Source organism: Pongo abelii, chromosome 8 (assembly GCF_028885655.2).
Source record: "Pongo abelii isolate AG06213 chromosome 8, NHGRI_mPonAbe1-v2.0_pri, whole genome shotgun sequence".
NCBI classification, from domain to species: domain Eukaryota; kingdom Metazoa; phylum Chordata; class Mammalia; order Primates; family Hominidae; genus Pongo; species Pongo abelii.
In genome coordinates this window covers 2,521,776-2,540,284 of record NC_071993.2, presented here as the reverse complement: position 1 = coordinate 2,540,284, position 18,509 = coordinate 2,521,776, and the positions used below count along the sequence as shown (strand labels likewise).

General features: G+C 40.8%; 1 long non-coding RNA gene across 1 annotated transcript in view; it reads right to left on the bottom strand.

The window, feature by feature from the left end:
• LOC129048141 (uncharacterized) overlaps nucleotides 1-16,929 on the bottom strand; it is a 67,423-nt gene extending 50,494 nt beyond the window's left edge. The window contains exon 1 of the long non-coding RNA XR_008510238.1: nucleotides 16,607-16,929. This is a non-coding gene — a long non-coding RNA (uncharacterized LOC129048141). The remainder of the gene's footprint in view (nucleotides 1-16,606) is intronic.
• Between the last annotated feature and the right edge of the window lie 1,580 nt (nucleotides 16,930-18,509).

Genomic DNA, 18,509 nt, shown 5'->3' with positions numbered 1-18,509 from the left:
CACCTGCTGCGTATGAGAAAGATTGTCAGGGCTGTGGACAAAATGTGAACAGGAGAGACACAGTCCCTGTTCTCAGAGGTCTTATAGTCCAGTGGAAGATTAGTGTGATATGATGAAAATCAATTTAAAAATGTATTTTTTAAATGAGTGTTATGAAGGAATAAAATCAGGGGTAAAAATAAAACCACAGACTAAGAGGTTAGGAAAAGCCAGGACGTGAAAGCTAAACAGAGACTTACAGGAAGAGAAAGAACTGGTCGGTCATGGGGGGTGGGGAGGATGGGCCTGGGGTGAGGGGGCCTCTCAGAGGAGACCAAGCACTGGTGCCACTGAGAGGAAGGAGCCCTACTGTGTTTGAGAAGCTGTGGGGGTATCCTGATTGAGGCTGTGATTTGCATTTCCCTGATGATGAGTGATGTTGAGCAGCTTTTCTTATACCTGCTGGACATGTGTATGTCTTCTTTGGAGAAATGTCTGTTCAGGCCATTTGCCCATTTTCAAGTAAGATGATGATGATGATGATGATGATGACGATGATTCTGCTATTGAGTTTTAGGAGATCCTCATGTGTTTGGACATTGACCCCTTATCAGCTGTATGGTTTGCAAATATTTTCTGCCATTTTGTAGGTTAGCTTTTCACTCTATGAATTGTTTTCTCTGCTGTGCAGAAACTTTGTAGTTTGATGTAATTTTACTTTGCTTTTGCATTTGCTTTTGTTGCCTGTGCTTTTGATATCATATTTAAGAAACTGTCAAGACCAATGTCATGATGCTTTTCTCCTACATTTTTCTAGGAATAATGGCTATTATCAGAAAACAAAGGATAACAAATATCGATGAGGAGGATGCAGAAAAATTGGAACCTGTGCACAAAATGACTCAGCCACTGTGAAAAACAGTAAGGCAGTGCCTCAAAAAATTAAAAATAGAACTATTATACGATTCAGCAATCTCACTTCATTTCTGGGAGTGTATCCAGAAGAACTAAAGTCAGGATCTTGAAGAAATATCTGTTCTTCTTTATTTATTGAAGCATAATCCATAATAGCCAAGATACGGATAAGTGTCCATTGATGGATGAAGAAAATGTAGTGTGTGTGTGTGTGTGTGTGTGTGTGTGTGTGTGTGTGTGTGTGTGTATGCAGTGGAATATTACTCAGCTTTAAAAAAGAAGGGAATCCTGCCATGTGGGACAACATGGATGAACCTGCAAGATGTGACTCAGCAAGACATAGGAAGATAAATACTGCATAATCTCACTTATATGAGGTTTCTAAAGAAGTTAGATTCAGAGAGTAGCACGGTGCTTGGCAGTGACTGAGGGGAGGTGGACTGAGGCATTTCTCTTCAAAGGTATAAAGTTTCAGGAATAGAAGATGCGTAAGTTCTAGAGATCTGCTGTACACCATGCCTGCAGCTAATAATACTGTACACTTAAAAATCCGTTAATAGGGCAGACTTCAAGTTTAGTGTTCTTACAGAATACAGGAAGCAGGATAAGGAAGGAGGCAGGGGGAGGGACAATGGAAAGAAGGAGGGGGATGGGAGGAGGAGGAGGAAGAGGGGAGAAGGAGGAGGAAGAGAGGAGGATATAGGCAGTGTGTGTGGAGCTTCCTGAACAAAGAGTGCAAGACTGAAGATAAATTTAGAGAGACTGACAAGGATGGAGTCTCAGGCAGCTAGAATGGAAAGGTTTCAGTATAGGAATATTGCTGATTAATATATTCTTAAAAGATGTGCTCCGATTCTGCAGGGTAAATAGAGTAGATGATGGGAACCATCAAAAATAAAAGTAGAGGAGCCAGAAGTGCATCGTTTTAACCAGCAGAGCAGTGGCCATCTGATGTGGCCTGTCTTAGGGAGGGATTCTACCTCTAGACTTGTAGACATGGTGCAGAGACAAGAGAACTTTGCTTTCTCCTCTCTGGAAAACTAAATATTAATGAACTTAAGTTGAATAAATAAAAAAAAATTACTCTTTCAGAAAGCATATGGGAGGGAATACACCTGTGACAAAGCCCTGTGACACCAGTCAGAGTATTATTTCAAGAAACATTGTTTGCCATACGATGGAGAAGGACATGGCCTCTTCGATGCAGAAGCAGAAAACCAAGGTGAGAGATGAGGAGGAGGAGGAACAACGAAAGGTTTGAAGAGAAAAAAATGTTGTAACAATTAATGTTAGCAGAAATCACATTGCAGTGTAAGAGAAAATAAATGATGTAACTTCTAATCTCATGCTTCATCCATAGAATTAATGTCACTATGACTGTTAAATGGCATCTGTTTTTGAGTTATTATTTTGATGATAGTATTTTTTCTTTGAGTTCTGTTAAAGAAAAAAATTATTTCAACACTTGTTAGAACAGTAAGGAAACCTTCATTCAAGACTGCCTGAAAAATCAATATAATAGTAAAATTAACATAAGGAGAAGTTGGTTCATTAAAATACATCATGAGGTTTTCCATGACTATTAAAGTTGAATTTTAGGGTGGACTCTGGATTTTCTAGTGACTGAAACAAAGAGGAAAATATTGTCCCAGAAAGGCTTCCATTTTCCATAGAATGAAAGTAAAGATTTTCTAAGCACGAAGGCCCCACTTACTATCTGTAATAATTAATATTATGGCTGTGTATTCTTCTTCACCTACATTTGTAAAATAAAAGCTAATTCAAGCTTAAAAGTATGATGCTGATTTAATATCATTGAATCTTTCTTGATTACTATATAACAGGCTGCATCTATAGTTTCTACTTCTATTAAGGGGTTCTATTTCTTATCAAATATAATATGATTTAACTAAAACAGGAAATAAAAATTCAACTTGGATCAATGTTATGAAATTTATATTTTAAATCATTTCTAATTATAACATATTATGAAGACAAAAAATTCATCCTCGTTCTTCTTTTTATCATAAGTCTATCACATAACAAATCAGATGTGTTCATGTCTCTTTGTTTCAGCAACCCAGAAACTCAGAAGCATTTGAAATGCCACTTCAATAGTCACAAAGGTTTTTAGGTGTATCTCTTTTTGCAACTGAGAAAAATGATTTTTCCTCTTTAGCTGCGTGATGTGATGGATTACATCGACTATTTTCAAATTTTAAACTAGGCTCACATGGCTAGTAAATGCTACTTTTTTAAGGTTTCTAATTATTTTTATGCATTGTTGGGTTCATTTCGCTAATATATTTCTGATAATTTGCATCTATGGTCAAGAGTGATGCTGGTGTGGATTTAGCTTTTCTTGCATTGTGTAACTGATTTTGACATCAGGATAATGCTTGCCTCATAGAATAAGTTAGAATGTGTTCCTTCTGTCTTCCCAAATTTCTGGAAGAAATTGTTCAGTACTGGAATTATTTCTACATTAAATCTTTGGTAGAATTCACCAGTAAAACCATCTAGGCCTGGTGTTTTCTTTTTTGGAAGATTATTAATTATTAATTCAATTCATTAATATATATTGGTCTATTCACATTGTCTGTTTCTCCTTGGGTGAGTTTTGGTTGATTGTCATTCAAGGAATTGGCCTATTTTATGTAAGTTATCAAAATTGTGGGCAGAAAATTGTTTGTGGTCTACCCTTATTTTCCTTTTAAGGGCCATGAGATCGGTAGTGATGGCCCCACTTTCATTTTTGACGTTGGTAATTTACCATTGGTAATTCTCCCTCTTTTCTCGTGAGTCTAGGTAGAGGTTTATTGATTTTAATGATCTTTTCAAACAACCAGTTTTTTGTTTTTTGTTTTTTTTTTTCTGAGACAGGATCTCGTTCTTTCACCCAGGCTGGAGCGCAGTGTCAAGATCACAGCTCAATGATGCCTCAAACTCTTGACCTCTAGTGATCCCCTGTCTCGGCCTCCCAAAGCACAGGGGTTGCAGGTTCGAGTCACCATGTCTGGCCTTCCAGCTTTTGTTTTCTTTGATTTTCTGTATTGTTTTTCTACTTTCAATTTTATTGGCTTCTGTTCTAATTTTTGTTACTTTTTCTTCCGAGTACCTTAGCTTTAAATTGGTCTTCTTTCCTTAGTTCCCTAAGGTTGAGGCTTAGGTTATTGATCTAAAATCAATAACCTAATGTATTTTCTAATGTATACATTTCATACTAAACATTTTCTTCTGATCACTACCACACATTTATGTAAGTTTTTCTTTAATAATTTAGATCACATATATTTTAATTTATCTTGAGACTTCTGCTTTGACCCATAGGAGTTCTTCTGTTTAGTTTCCAAATATTTAGGAATTTTCCAGTTATCTCACGTTATTGACTTCTACTTTAATTCCATTCTGGTCTGAAAATACATCTTACATGAGTTTTTTAAATTGTTTGTTTTATGTCCCAGAATATGGCTTATCCTGGTGAATATTCCAGGCGGTCCTGAGAGGAGTGTGTATTCTGCTGTGGTTGGATGAAGTCACCATAATGTCCCATCACTTGATGGTGCTGTTGAGTTCTCATCTGTGTTTTTCCTGAATTCCTGCCTGTGGGCTCTGCCCATCTCTGATAGAGGACTGCCGCAGTCTCCAGCTATTGTAGTGGATCCATTTACTTCTTGTTGTAGTTCTTTGAGATTTTGCCTCATGCATTTTGGTGCTCTGTGCTTAGGTGCCTACAATTCAAGGATTTTTGTGTCTATTTGAAAAGTTGACCCTTTTATTATTATGTAGTGCTGTGCTTTATCCGTGTTCATTTTCCTTGCTCTGAAGTTGGCTCTGTGTGAAATTAACATAGTTCCTCCAGCTTTCTTTTGATTAGGGTTACGATGGTATATCTTTATCACTTTACGTTAACTGATGTAATTCTTTATATTCCAGTGGAAGTCTTTTGGATACCATATCATTTGGTCCTTTTTTAAATTCACTCTGACAATTTGTGTCTTTTAATCAAAATTCATTGTCTGAGTCAAGATCTGCTGTGCCCTCGTGTCATGCCCTGCTCACAGTGTGTGTATATTCATTACCTCATGGATTTTTTAATGCTACAAGATGTTTGGGCTAACCACCACACCTTCACCACACCCATGACCACCACACCTGCACCACACCTGCCACCTGCATATCTCCTTAAAATACCTTCACCACACCTGCCACCTCCACAACAACTCAAAACACCTGCACTACAGATGCCACCTCCATACCTGCTACCACCACAGCTCTTCAATACACCTGTACACCTGCCACCTCCACACCTCCTCAAAACACCTGCACCACACCTGCCACCTCCACACCTCCTCAAAACACCTGTACCACACCTACCACCTCCACACCTGCTACCACCACAGCTCTTCAGTGTACCTGTACCACACCAGCCACCTCCACACCTACAACCTCCACACCTCCTCAATACACCTGCACCACACCTACTACTTTGTCTGCATATAAAAGGCAACTAATAATATTCTGAGAGACATGAATAATCAAGGAACTCCCTCATGTCCCTTCTTACTTGTGTAGCTTCTTTGTATGACCCAACCATTTGTGCTGAAGAGAATGACCTAGGATGAAAAGAAAAAAATGGTGAAACCCAAAGGTCTTCTAACAGGCAGAGGTGCCATGGCAAGATGTGTGGACATCACCCTTCCAGCTCCTTCCTTTCCTCCTCTGGCATTTTTCTGAGATAAATATTTGACTCTCTCTCTCAATGCACTGATCTGGGATTGAAAGTGAAGTTTATGCAACAGACAGTGTGATCTTCACTTCTGTTTCAGTTTTATGTTCAGCTATGTTTCTCTGGTTTAATTGTTGTAATATCCCAAATTAGAACAAAGGTTCTGGTTTAATTTTTATAATATCCCAAATTAGAACAAGAGGACAGAATCTCTATCTTGGAAAAGGCTGTGCTTATGTGTGTGTGAGCACATTTGCTTATGTCATTTTCTTCACAAAGCAGGCAGAAAAAGAGGAAGAATTACATAGATATGTTATAAAACCCAGTGCTTGGTTTTTTTCTATGACAATAATTTTCTTGTCCTGTTACGTAAAAAAGAAACCCTTACTTTCCCAATGGTACTACTAGGTACTATGTACTAATTAAGGTTCATACATATTTAAACTATTCTCAGAGATTTTCTTTCAAAGATCAGTTAACTATGTTTGTAAAAGAGCTCCTAAATAGGAAAACAATTTCTTTCATTGCAACAGGTTAACCTGCATTCACAATACAAATCCAACATTTACTGAGTGCCTTTAACCAAGTTACTTAATTAATCTGAGCCTTATTTTTTAAATATTTAAAATAGGAAAAACACTTCTCATCTTGAAAATTCTTGTATGAATTAGAGATAATAAATAGAAAAACTTTAGTGCTTATGGTAGCAAATGTTACGTACATAATCAATGATCGTTATTACCATTGATGCTAATAGCATTGATAAAATGTTTCAAATCAATACACTTAAAAGGCTATTGAATGGTGATTTAAAGAGAAGTCATCATATTTGATTGATGTTATAGAGTGCCCAAGAGACCTTTAATTTTGTTATTGTAATTGTTTTAATAATACCACCAAATTGATCTGACAATATTGACTATGGTATTAAAAAGATTTGATTTTAAAATAAAATTGTTGTCTGTTCCTCATGATATATGGCCAGAAGCTCATGGGTGACTAAGAACATTCTTACTGGGTTTTTGTTTGTGTTTTGCATTTTTTGGTAGGTTTTCCTCTGCCTGAATTTCTCTCATTGACTTTTTTTTCTGTTTTAAAATATTATACATTTTCATCATATAAAATTTGAAAACTAATAAAAATAATTTTAGATCAATAACCTTACTTTTGGAATATAATTCCTTTCAGTGTTGTAATATGTCCTGAGATGTATGTGCTTAGTTTCTCTGAGATTCACCTTGGCCTCTTCCTGTTGTCCTGGATGCATTCTCATCTCTGGGCAGCGTCATCATTACCCAGAGCTGCAGAGAACAAGCATCTTAGGGTTGACTCGGAAGAATATTTTTCCTAGCTTGATTTTTTAAATGATAGGTAGATAGAGAATACACACACACACACACACATTATATATATGTATATATGTATTAATACATACGAATGTATATATGTATCTTGATACAGTTTTACTCTGTGTCCCCACCCAAATCTCACCTTGAACTGCAATCCCCATAATCCCCACATGTCAAGGGCAGGACCAGGTGGAGGTAATTGGATCATGGGGGTGGTTTCCCCCTTGCTGGTCTTGTAAGAGTGAGCTAGTCTCATGAGATCTGATGGTTTGATAAACATTTGTCATTTCCCCTGCTTGCACTCACTCCTTCCTGCTGCCCTGTGAAGAAGGCGCCTGCCACTCCTTTGCCTTCTGCCATGATTGTAAGTTTCCTGAGGCCTCCCCAGCCATGCAGAACTGTGAGTCAATTAAACCTCTTTTCTTTATAAATTACCCAGTCTCAGGTATTTCTTCATAGCAGTGTGAGAAAGGGCCGATACTTGGCTATTCCACAGGCATCTCAAAACTAATGTAGCATCTCTATCAGTGTGAGTTTTTAGATGAATTTCCTCAGAGGTTAATTTATTTCATCGAATATTACAGGGTTCCATCTCCCCTTTTCTTAGCTTTTCTTGCAGAATATGAACCATTTAAAAGTTTAATTATAGGACATTTTGATTGAAACATTAAGTATGCAGATTGAAATGAGCTTATGTTCAAATCTTCATTCACCTTACCCGGCTGTTGCTACCGTCACTCTCGTTAGATCCATTAGAGAAACAAAATGGATTTTTTGTGTGTATCTGTTTTAAGGTGTCACAATTTCTTTGCTGCCTTGGAACAGCAATGGGTGTATTCTGCCTTTTTTTTTTTTCCTCCAAAACCCCAGGTACACACATTTTATCACAGCATAGTGCTCACTTCTACAGAGATAGGCTTGCACTGAAACATTCTAGCATCGAATGCGGGCATTTGCAAGGTAAGCCCTGGTTCTGTGCACTGTCAGCCAGTTTTCAGGAGACAGCAGATCACAATGGTTCCAGTTACAGAAGAACTGGACCTCCTCTTCCAAGTCCCAGCTCCAGGTTACAGAACCACTGTCGTGTCTCTCACGTGAGGGGAAGTGGTTTGAACTGTTGCTGGTGGCCTTCACTTGTGTGCTTGTCAGCCGCGACCTTTCCTCCACCCTGAGATGTTCGATTTTCCTTCCCTTTCTTCTGCTTCTCCAGTTCCCCGCAAGGACCTCTCTGCATAGTTGGACCTTCAAACACTTTTTAAGTACACGCCTGTGTTTCCGTTTTTACTTACACATGCCCAGAACTACACCACCTTTCTCTTTCATATGTCCTCCTTCAGCTGCTCCTTACTGCTCACCGTGGTACACCAAGGACCTGATGGAAGAGTCTGTGGTCATCTTGTATGGCTCAGCTGTTCTGTATCGCTCACCCTGGCACACCAGGGGCCTCATGGAAGGGTTCGCAGTCATCTCGTATACCTCAGCTTTCTCCCAACTCTGCACACAAAATCACTCACAAATTCATGTTAAATCTCTCTTCAGAATGTTTTTACATAACTCTAATCAGTGTTCAGACCATGGTTCCAGTACATCATATGTGGAATCTCTTAATAGCTCCCTTACTGATTTTCCAATCTTCTAGATCTATTTTCCCCTTATTATTTTCCTTCCAGTAAAAATCTTTCTAATGTTCAGTCTGCTTATATCCCATCTGATATGGGGTAAATTCTGTCCCACCAAATTTATATGTTGAAGCCCTAACTCCCAATGTGGCTGTATTTGGAGATGAGGCCTTTAAGGAGGTGATGAAGGCTCAATGAGATATAAGGGTGGGGCCCTCGCTCGGCCTATAGAACTGGTGCCCTTATAAGACAAGGCATTGGATCTCTCTCTCTCTGTCTCTCTCTCTCTGTCTCTCTCTTTGTACACACAGAGAAGAAACAGGTACAGCCAGGTGCGTGTGAGTGAAGATGACACAGTGAGTATGTGGCCCCCTGTAAGCCAGACAGCAAGACCTCACCAGGAACCAACTCTGATGACGCCTGGGTCCTGGAGTTCTAGTTTCCAGGACTGAGAAATAATGCTTTTGAGTTTAAGTTGTGCATCTGTGGTATTCTGTACAGCAGTTTCCAAGTTCACTATGGGTCAGTGAGTCATCATTCCTGAGGTTGGCTCAGCATATTTTATAAGTGCCAGAAGGTCTCCAAACAGCAATTAAACAATTCTCTCCTACAGCCGAGGGAAGACTGCTGAAAATAAGGCTAAAGATCTGGTTATAGGAGTCGTGGATATATAAGGAAGCTCCACTGACAGCTGTCCTGCTGTGAGTCTTGTATCTCATAGGGAATGAATAGAACCCTGAAATAAGGGATGGACAATACCCTCAAACTCCCGGATTCCCCTGGACCCTCTGAGTCAGCAGATGTAGCCCAAACCTCTGCCCCAGAGACGCAGCCTTTCTTTCCCTGGAGACCCTGCAGTGGCTGCTTACAGGGTGGATTACAATCATCAGTCCAAGATTCACTCCACTCTCCCTTTTCATCTGAGCCAGCACACAGGACAAAGCCTCCAAACGAGACCCAAGTATTGTCCTGATGGGAGTCCAAAAGAAGTGTTATGTGGCTCTGTGCTTTCTAGTGGGAATTCAGGAGCAGCTAATGATTTATGGGACCAAGGATGATCCTTGGTACTTTCCACACAACAAACCCATTGGAAACCCTGCTAAGATTGCCAGAGGCCAAGACCGTGACCTGCTAACCTCTGATTTGGCAGCTTCGCATAAGAGCACAGTATGAAAACACTGGGAACATGTTTAGATAATAAAGACAATGCCAGGGTCAAGCCTAAGAGTTATCAGTGGGGTCCACAGTGAACGAAAAAGCAAACAAAACAAGTGACATGTGGAGATCTCTAGAAAAATGGCAGAATTAAAAAAAATGTAATGTTCCCATTATCTAACTTCAGTAATTATCAATATTCACAAATCTTGTTTCTTCTTTTATAACACGTTCATTGTTTTTTATTTATTTAAATATGTTAAAGCAAACTTCAGCCATCATATCATATCTTCCATAATTATTCAGTATTTCTAATAGATTAGTGCTTTTTAAAATAAGCATAACTACAATACTATCCTCACACTTAAAGTAAATAATCTTTAATATTCTATATCAAAACAATTTTCATTTGGTTAGCATGTTTCTTAAATATCTTTCTCCTATGAAGTTCATTTTTTACTTATGCTCTGAAAAAAATGTCCAGTTGTTCTACTTTTCATTGTAATCAACTAATGATCAGTGGTTTAAAGTGTCATCAGTCTGACCCATCTATTATTACAGAGTTTCCATCCATCTTTTACCTAATTGTTTAAGCAACTCTGGATGATTGCAAATTTTATATATAAATAATAATATATTTTATTATCTGTATATTTGCAAATTTGTTGTAAGCTAATATATATAATATATAACTATATGTATTTGTTATAAGCTGATTTATTATATATAACAAATTAGTTTATAAAAAATTTGCAAGTACCCAAATTATTAGCTAATATATATTATATATAAACACAACATATATATAACATTACATATAACATTATATATAACGTTATATTGTTAAAGCAAACTTCAGCCATAATTATATTAGCTAAGCTAATATAATTACTGATTCTTTTATTTGCTGAGGTAACTCTGTTCTGCAATCTCTGCTAATATGATTGCTTATTCTTTTATTTGCTGAGGTAACCGTGTTCTGCAATCTCTGCTAATATGTTTATTCTTTTATTCGTTTATTTGCTGAGGTAACCCTGTTCTGCAATCTCAAGTTGGGCGCTTTATAAGACAGAAACAGCCTTGCTAGTCTTGCTTTCAATGATGTTCTGGATGAGTGGGTCTTTTCTTAGTGCCCTGGAATTGTCAGTTTGGTTTCAAAATTGAGGATGAAACACACAGCACTGTAAAGACAAAATCTGGTGCCACCTATGCCCTTAAGCATAAAGAGTCAAACAAACTGGAAGTCCCACAATCAATGTATCTCCCTTGGCAAACACAGAATCAAGCTCTAGGGAAGAAGACAGTGGAAGAGGAGAAAGAAAGCCTGAGATGTCCCCGGGAGCATCCAAATTAAGAGTGAGAGGCTTTCCTCCTCTTCAGAGGGATGACGGATGAGGGGGCCCTGTCCTAGCTGCTCACGCTACAGTAGGCCCAAGGCAAGGGGACCTGGCATCTCACTCCCCGGCTTGGCAACCATCAGTGTGGAAACATCCAGGCTCCTTTTTACTGACCAATTCATGGGAAGTACTGCCACCTGGGTAAGGTGGTATCACAGGGCATGCTACCAGGCACAAAAGACAGATTTACTTAACAATTTGGGGGGCAGTGATTAGAGAAAAATTTCAGAGCTACTTTGCGTAAAACATACCCAGTCAGGATAATTCGGCAAACCTTCCCACTAGAATGACCCATTTCTAGATATGCTCAAGGCAGCTGAGGGCCCACGACTCAGATTATCTGAGGTTTGTGCCCCTCAAAAACAGATTTCTTGTGGGAGAGCTTAGCTGGAGTAAGAATGACCTGTATGCTTCATATACATATATCTTCAAATTTCATATGAAGGCATTACAGGCTTATTTTTTAGTTGATCACAGCATAGAAGAGAAGATCTGGTCTACTCTTTCAAGAAATAAGAATACAGAAAAAAGAGCGATTAAGTTTGGCAGACATAAATGTTAACATCTTTGAAAAAAGTAACATGTCCCATAGAAAAATTTCAAATTTTGTATATTTTACAGTATATGTTCTTTACTGCAAAACAGCAGCATATATAGCATGAATGTTTATTTTTATGTATTTAGTTATTTATTTACCAAGACAGGGTCTTGCTCTGTCACTCAGACAAAAGTACATTGGTACAATCCCAGCTCACTGCAGCCTCAACCTCCTGGGCTCAAGCAGTCCTCCCACCTCAGCCTCCTGAGTAGCTTGGACCACAGGCACGTGACCACACCTAACTAATTTATTGTTATTATGATTATCATTTTGTAGAAAAGGGGTTTCTCTATGTTGCCCAGGCTGGTTTTGAACTCCTGGCCTCAAGCAATCCTCCTGCCCCCAAAGTGTTGGATTTCAGGCATGAGCCACTGCACCTAGCTAGCATGTACATTTATTACCCTAAATGCTAAGGAACTATGTAACAACTTCAAGCATTCTTGTTGAGCAATGAGAAATTCTATCTGAGAAGCCATCTGTTTTTAAGGCTGAGTGCTTAGAAATTATTCTAAAATAGTCAAGTTACATTTCCATCACAAGTAAGTACAGACTAATAATCATATCTTCTTAATGACTGAAATACTTGAGGTTCATAGAGTAATTGCTCAGAAACCCCATTTCATTGTAGAGACAGCATAGATATTTAGGCTGATTTTTCAGTAAAGGATATAGGTATTTTTTATCTGAATTTCTGATCAGGCTTACTTGATTATGATTTGGTGAGCTACCTACAATTTCAGGGAGAATTTGGATTGATCGATAATTAGGGTTTCCCTGTGTTACAGCCCAAGTCGTTGGGTAGGGAGCCCACCATCCCAGGTTTAGTATAAAATGCCTGGCTGGGAAGGACAGATTCTTTCTTAATGGCCTGGGAGGAGCAATGATGACACGGTATGGTTTTCATGGATGTCACAAACAGAAAAATTACTTCTCAGCTCTCCTATCAGTCAATTTTTTGGTTCTTTGTTCAGGATAAAATGAAAGGCCCACTGTTGGGGATGGTGTGGTCCATTTAGAATATTCTTTAGTATAATAAAGGGAAAATGTAGCTGCTTTTGGTAGTGAGTTATTTGTGATCTCTTCTTCTTAGTTCCCCTCTAGATATGAAATAAAATTAGAGTAATGGACATAATTAACTCTGAGTCTCATCTCAGAAGGATAGTTTATTACCAGGTTAAAACCCCTTGAACCAGAACTCTAAGAGATTTGTAGTGATTATTATACAACACTTCCACAATTTTGCTGACCTAGTTTTCTTTTTAAAAAAGAAGGAGAGAAACTAAATTATGGAATAAAAATGAGCCTTACCTATTTCACTGATTGAACTGGTTTTGTCAGCCTATTTTTTTTAAAGCACCTTAGAATCATTGCATTCTTAACTCATCGGCTATGTCAAGGTAACTAAGATTTTAGTACCACTGGTCTTTGAGATGGTGTTCAGAATGCCATGACAAAGTAGGTCAACCTGTTGTATTATTTGCTCCACCAGGCCCCTGGTTCTGCAGTGCAACCTGAACCTTTTCTCAGGGAGGTTGTACTCAGGTCAAGAGGTGAAAAGCCAGAAAACAAATTTAGAAATGATATGAAATTCAGAACAAAATGTCCACACCTTATAACATCTATAATAATAAAATAAAATTAAAATTATGATCGACCTATTAGTTTTCAAAGCATAGTGCTCAATATCCAAGCAAGGCTAAGGTGAGAACGCCTTAATAACACGACAGCAAGTTGGGGTAACCAGATTGATTTCTGAGAAATTCAGTAACAGCACATATTTAAATGGCAATATGGAACCAAGAATAAGGTCAATCCAAACCACATATGGAGAGAAATGGACAGACAGGTGGCATGGGTTCTATGCACTGTGAGTTCAATAAAAATGTGCACAATGAGGAGACTGTGGAAAAGCCTTATGAAGGCAGCATTCTAGCGTCATGGTTTATTTCTGTGCCTTGAAGCAGCCTGGAATGTGTTATAGGAAAAGCGGGGCTGGGCCCAGGATTTCAGTCTTCTGCGGGACCTCATCCATTTACAATCTAGGACAGTCTTTTACTATTCTGCGTGCGCTGCTCCTGCCAATTTCCGTTCATGTCAGGGAGAGGTGAGGGTACTCATTCTAATTTCTGTGATTGGAATTGTTTGTATTCTGTGTCAATTACTATTTGGAGAACTCTAGAATTAAAAGCTGCAAATTGAAGTCCCTCTTCCCCTTTTAATATAATTGACTCTAATTATATAACTAATTTGAATTTTATTGCAAAAGTTTTCAGTGTAACTATTCAGAAGAGAATGATTATCAGCGAAGACAGAGAGGGAGAATGGTAATAAAAATTCATCAGGGCGTCTTTAAGCATATTTTTTTCAAGCTCCTTTTCTGCAAAAAAGAGGAAATAATTTAGCTAATCTAGCGTCTATTTCTTGCTCTTCACAGGATGTTAATATTGCAACAGGAGTTGGAAGGGAAATAAGAGAACTGGATTTGCCGCATTCCTAAATGTGCTTGTATTTCTATTTCTTCTCAGCTTTGCCCTATTTCAGAGGTGAAGACAATTCTTTGCTTAAATCACTTTCCGTTCAGATCAATAGCAAACTGATAAGCAGGTGCCCGAGAGGCCCTGGATAGAGGAATGACTGCTGACAAATCAGGATCTCCAGCTTAATGACCTGCTGGGTTAAACGTACGGAGAATCTGATCTATTCTGGCATATGGGATCTTTAACACCAAAGTGAAAGCTTTACTTTGAACCACACGGGGAGCACACAGCCACGGAATATACCAATAAACCATTTGCATAATTATTTTGCTCAAACCTTTTGCAGGCAGAACCCTGCAGCCTCAGCAGCATCCTCTTCTTAGAGATGTGCGAGGGATGTGCTTCCCAGACAGGTGGTGCTTGAGGGCAGAGTGCTAATGTCCATGTCTCACCTGTGTACTGTTCAGTGTTCAGAGGGTCTACTGTTCAGAGGGTCCACCTGTGTACTGTTCAGAAGGTCCACTTGTGTACTGTTCAGAGGGCCCACTTGTGTACTGTTCAGAGGGTCTACTGTTCAGAGGGTCTGCCAACCTGTTTCCAGGGTGTGTCCTGTTCAGAGGTCTACTTTTCAGAGGGTCTGCCTGTGTCCTGTTCAGAGGGTCTGCCAAACTGTCCCCAAGGTGTGTCCTGTTCAGAGGGTCTGCCAACCTGTTCCCAGGGTATGTCCTGGTCAGACGGTCTGCCAACCTGTCCCCAGGGTGTGTCCTGGTCAGATGGTCTGCTAACCTGTCCCCAGGCTGTGTCCTGTTCAGAGTGTCTGCCAACTTGCCCCCAGGGAATCTTGCCTAGTATTTTGCAATCCTCATGCTGAGAATGAGTAAGAAGCCCTTTTCTGTGCTTGTGGTGGAGTTATAGATTATTTTCTATAACCCTTAGCAGTGAATGCCTGAGCTACCATTCCTCTAAGGAATTGGTTTAATGCATACTACCAAAATGTGTTTTCCCATCCCTTGTATGATAGCTATTATGTTATTTTCAACTGAAATATGTATTTTGCCTAAAATAAAGTATTGCTTTATTCTTATCTTATAAGCTCTGACATTTTCACTAGGAAAAGTTTTTTTTTTTTTTTTTTTTTTTTTTACTTAGTAATCTAATCTTTTATTACCCCTGACACAGTCATGGAAAAATAAGTAACCCATATTTATTTCTCAGATCATCCATATAAATATTTTGGGCAAATAAATATTTTGTGGCATGCATCAAGAAACACTTTCCCAGGCATATTTGGTTTTTATTTGTTTTCCCAAATGTATAAAAATATTTTAATGAAGTGATCCTAATCACCTTCATATAACCACTGACATACAGACCTTCAGATAGCATTTACCTATTGTTTATTTAGATATTTGTTTTCTAATGCTTTTTTTTTACAGGGTTTTATGTGTCTTGCTTACAGGTGACAAGGACAGAAAACCAGGTCTAGCAAGCAGTTTATCATGATTGAGATCTTTTGTAGTTGAAAAAAAAACTAATAAAAAACAAAAAATTTGGAAAGCATTTTAGGTATCATGAAATTTTGAAACCCATCATTCTATCTTTACCTCTAAAGATTTTGTTGGTAGTCAAATTATATATGCACGTGTTTATACATACACACACATCAGGCAAATGCATTAGTCTGACAGTATTCTTAAGCTTGTCCTTCTTTTTTGTTCTTTTTGGCATTGAAAACCCAAGTTTCTCTAAAATTATTGAAGCAAGGTCTCTGAGTAAGGATCCTTTCCAAAATATATACTCATTTAAAAAAATTTCATTCTGTTTACCTTAATAAAAAGCAAAAGTTTCAATTACTGAAAATATTTGAAAATTACCATTCTGAGGCAAGACTACTGTTTTCCTTTTAATACATATGGTGTGGTTAAGCAGAAAGAGCCCACGAAGCATTCAGCCCTCACCAAAACCCTTTGCACAACGTGGAGAGGGTCCAACCAGGACACTTGATTTCTAGTCGCAGATTCTTAGATTCCTTATTAGTAAAATACATATAATATTTTTTATTTTTCAGAAACATTGGCCAACTGAGGGTGAAATACTATGTCATACCACATAGAAGGTGCTTCGTAATGGGCACTTCTTTTTCATTATTACTTCACCACTGATTAAGGACCACACGTATGTAAGCCTTTCTCAGGACGTAATACAGGCAACATGGAAAAAGCTGGCTTGAGAGCTCCCTGCTGAAGAGAAGGCTCAGTTGACCAAGTGACAAAGGCATTGTGGGGCACGAACCAGGCTTTCGTGAATTTATCTCATTATACACCAGGAGTTATAATTTAAAAACCAATGTCATATAAAGAAGAAAAAAGATAAGGTGAGATACAATACCATTAACACTTCTTTAGAAACGGATTTTAAAGCAGAACTTCCATGACTGTGAAATCCAACCGGCTGCACGATCTCGAGGAAGGATGGTGAGGGAGGAAACCGCGCTTTGTTGTTGAGGTGAGCCGGGTGCGCGACCACGAGGAAGGATGGTGAGGGAGGAAACCGCGCTTTGTTGTTGAGGTGAGCCGGGTGCACGACCATGAGGAAGAATGGCGAGGGGGGAAAACGCGCTTTGTTGAGGTGAGCCGGGTGCGCGACCACGAGGAAGGATGGCGAGGGGGGAAAACGCGCTTTGTTGAGGTGAGCCGGGTGCGCGACCACGAGGAAGGATCTCGAGGGAGGAAACCGCGCTTTGTTGTTGAGGTGAGCCGGGTGCGCGACCACGAGGAAGGATGGTGAGGGAAGAAACCGCGCTTTGTTGTTGAGGTGAGCCGGGTGCGCGACCACGAGGAAGGATGGTGAGGGGGGAAAACGCGCTTTGTTGAGGTGAGCCGGGTGCGCGACCACGAGGAAGGATCTCGAGGGAGGAAACCGCGCTTTGTTGTTGAGGTGAGCCGGGTGCGCGACCACGAGGAAGGATGGCGAGGGGGGAAAACGCGCTTTGTTGAGGTGAGCCGGGTGCGCGACCACGAGGAAGGATCTCGAGGGAGGAAACCGCGCTTTGTTGTTGAGGTGAGCCGGGTGCGCGACCACGAGGAAGGATGGCGAGGGGGGAAAACGCGCTTTGTTGAGGTGAGCCGGGTGCGCGACCACGAGGAAGGATGGCGAGGGGGGAAAACGCGCTTTGTTGAGGTGAGCCGGGTGCGCGACCACGAGGAAGGATGGCGAGGGGGGAAAACGCGCTTTGTTGAGGTGAGCCGGGTGCGCGACCACGAGGAAGGATGGTGAGGGAAGAAACCGCGCTTTGTTGTTGAGGTGAGCCGGGTGCGCGACCACGAGGAAGGATGGTGAGGGAGGAAACCGCGCTTTGTTGTTGAGGTGAGCCGGGTGCGCGACCACGAGGAAGGATGGCGAGGGGGGAAAACGCGCTTTGTTGTTGAGGTGAGCCGGGTGCGCGACCATGAGGGAGGATCGCGAGGGGGGAAAACGCGCTTTGTTGTTGAGGTGAGCCGGGTGCGCGACCACAAGGAAAGATCTCGAGGGAGGAAACCGCGCTTTGTTGTTGAGGTGAGCCGGGTGCGCGATCCCGAGGAAGGATGGCGAGGGAGGAAACCGCGCTTTGTTGTTGAGGTGAGCCGGGTGCGCGACCACGAGGAAAGATCTCGAGGGAGGAAACCGCGCTTTGTTGTTGAGGTGAGCCGGGTGCGCGATCCCGAGGAAGGATCGCGAGGGGGGAAACCGCGCTTTGTTGTTGAGGTGAGCCGGGTGCGCGACCACGAGGAAGGATGGCGAGGGGGGAAAACGCGCTTTGTTGTTGAGGTGAGCCGGGTGCGCGACCACAAGGAAAGATCTCGAGGGAGGAAACCGCGCTTTGTTGTTGAGGTGAGCCGGGTGCGCGATCCCGAGGAAGGATGGCGAGGGAGGAAACCGCGCTTTGTTGTTGAGGTGAGCCGGGTGCGCGACCACGAGGAAAGATCTCGAGGGAGGAAACCGCGCTTTGTTGTTGAGGTGAGCCGGGTGCGCGATCCCGAGGAAGGATCGCGAGGGGGGAAACCGCGCTTTGTTGTTGAGGTGAGCCGGGTGCACGACCATGAGGAAGGATCGCGAGGGAGGAAACCGCGCTTTGTTGTTGAGGTGAGCCGGGTGCACGACCATGAGGAAGGATGGCGAGGGGGGAAACCGCGCTTTGTTGTTGAGGTGAGCCGGGTGCACGACCATGAGGAAGGATCGCGAGGGAGGAAACCGCGCGTTGTTGTTGAGGTGAGCCGGGTGCGCGATCCCGAGGAAGGATGGTGAGGGAGGA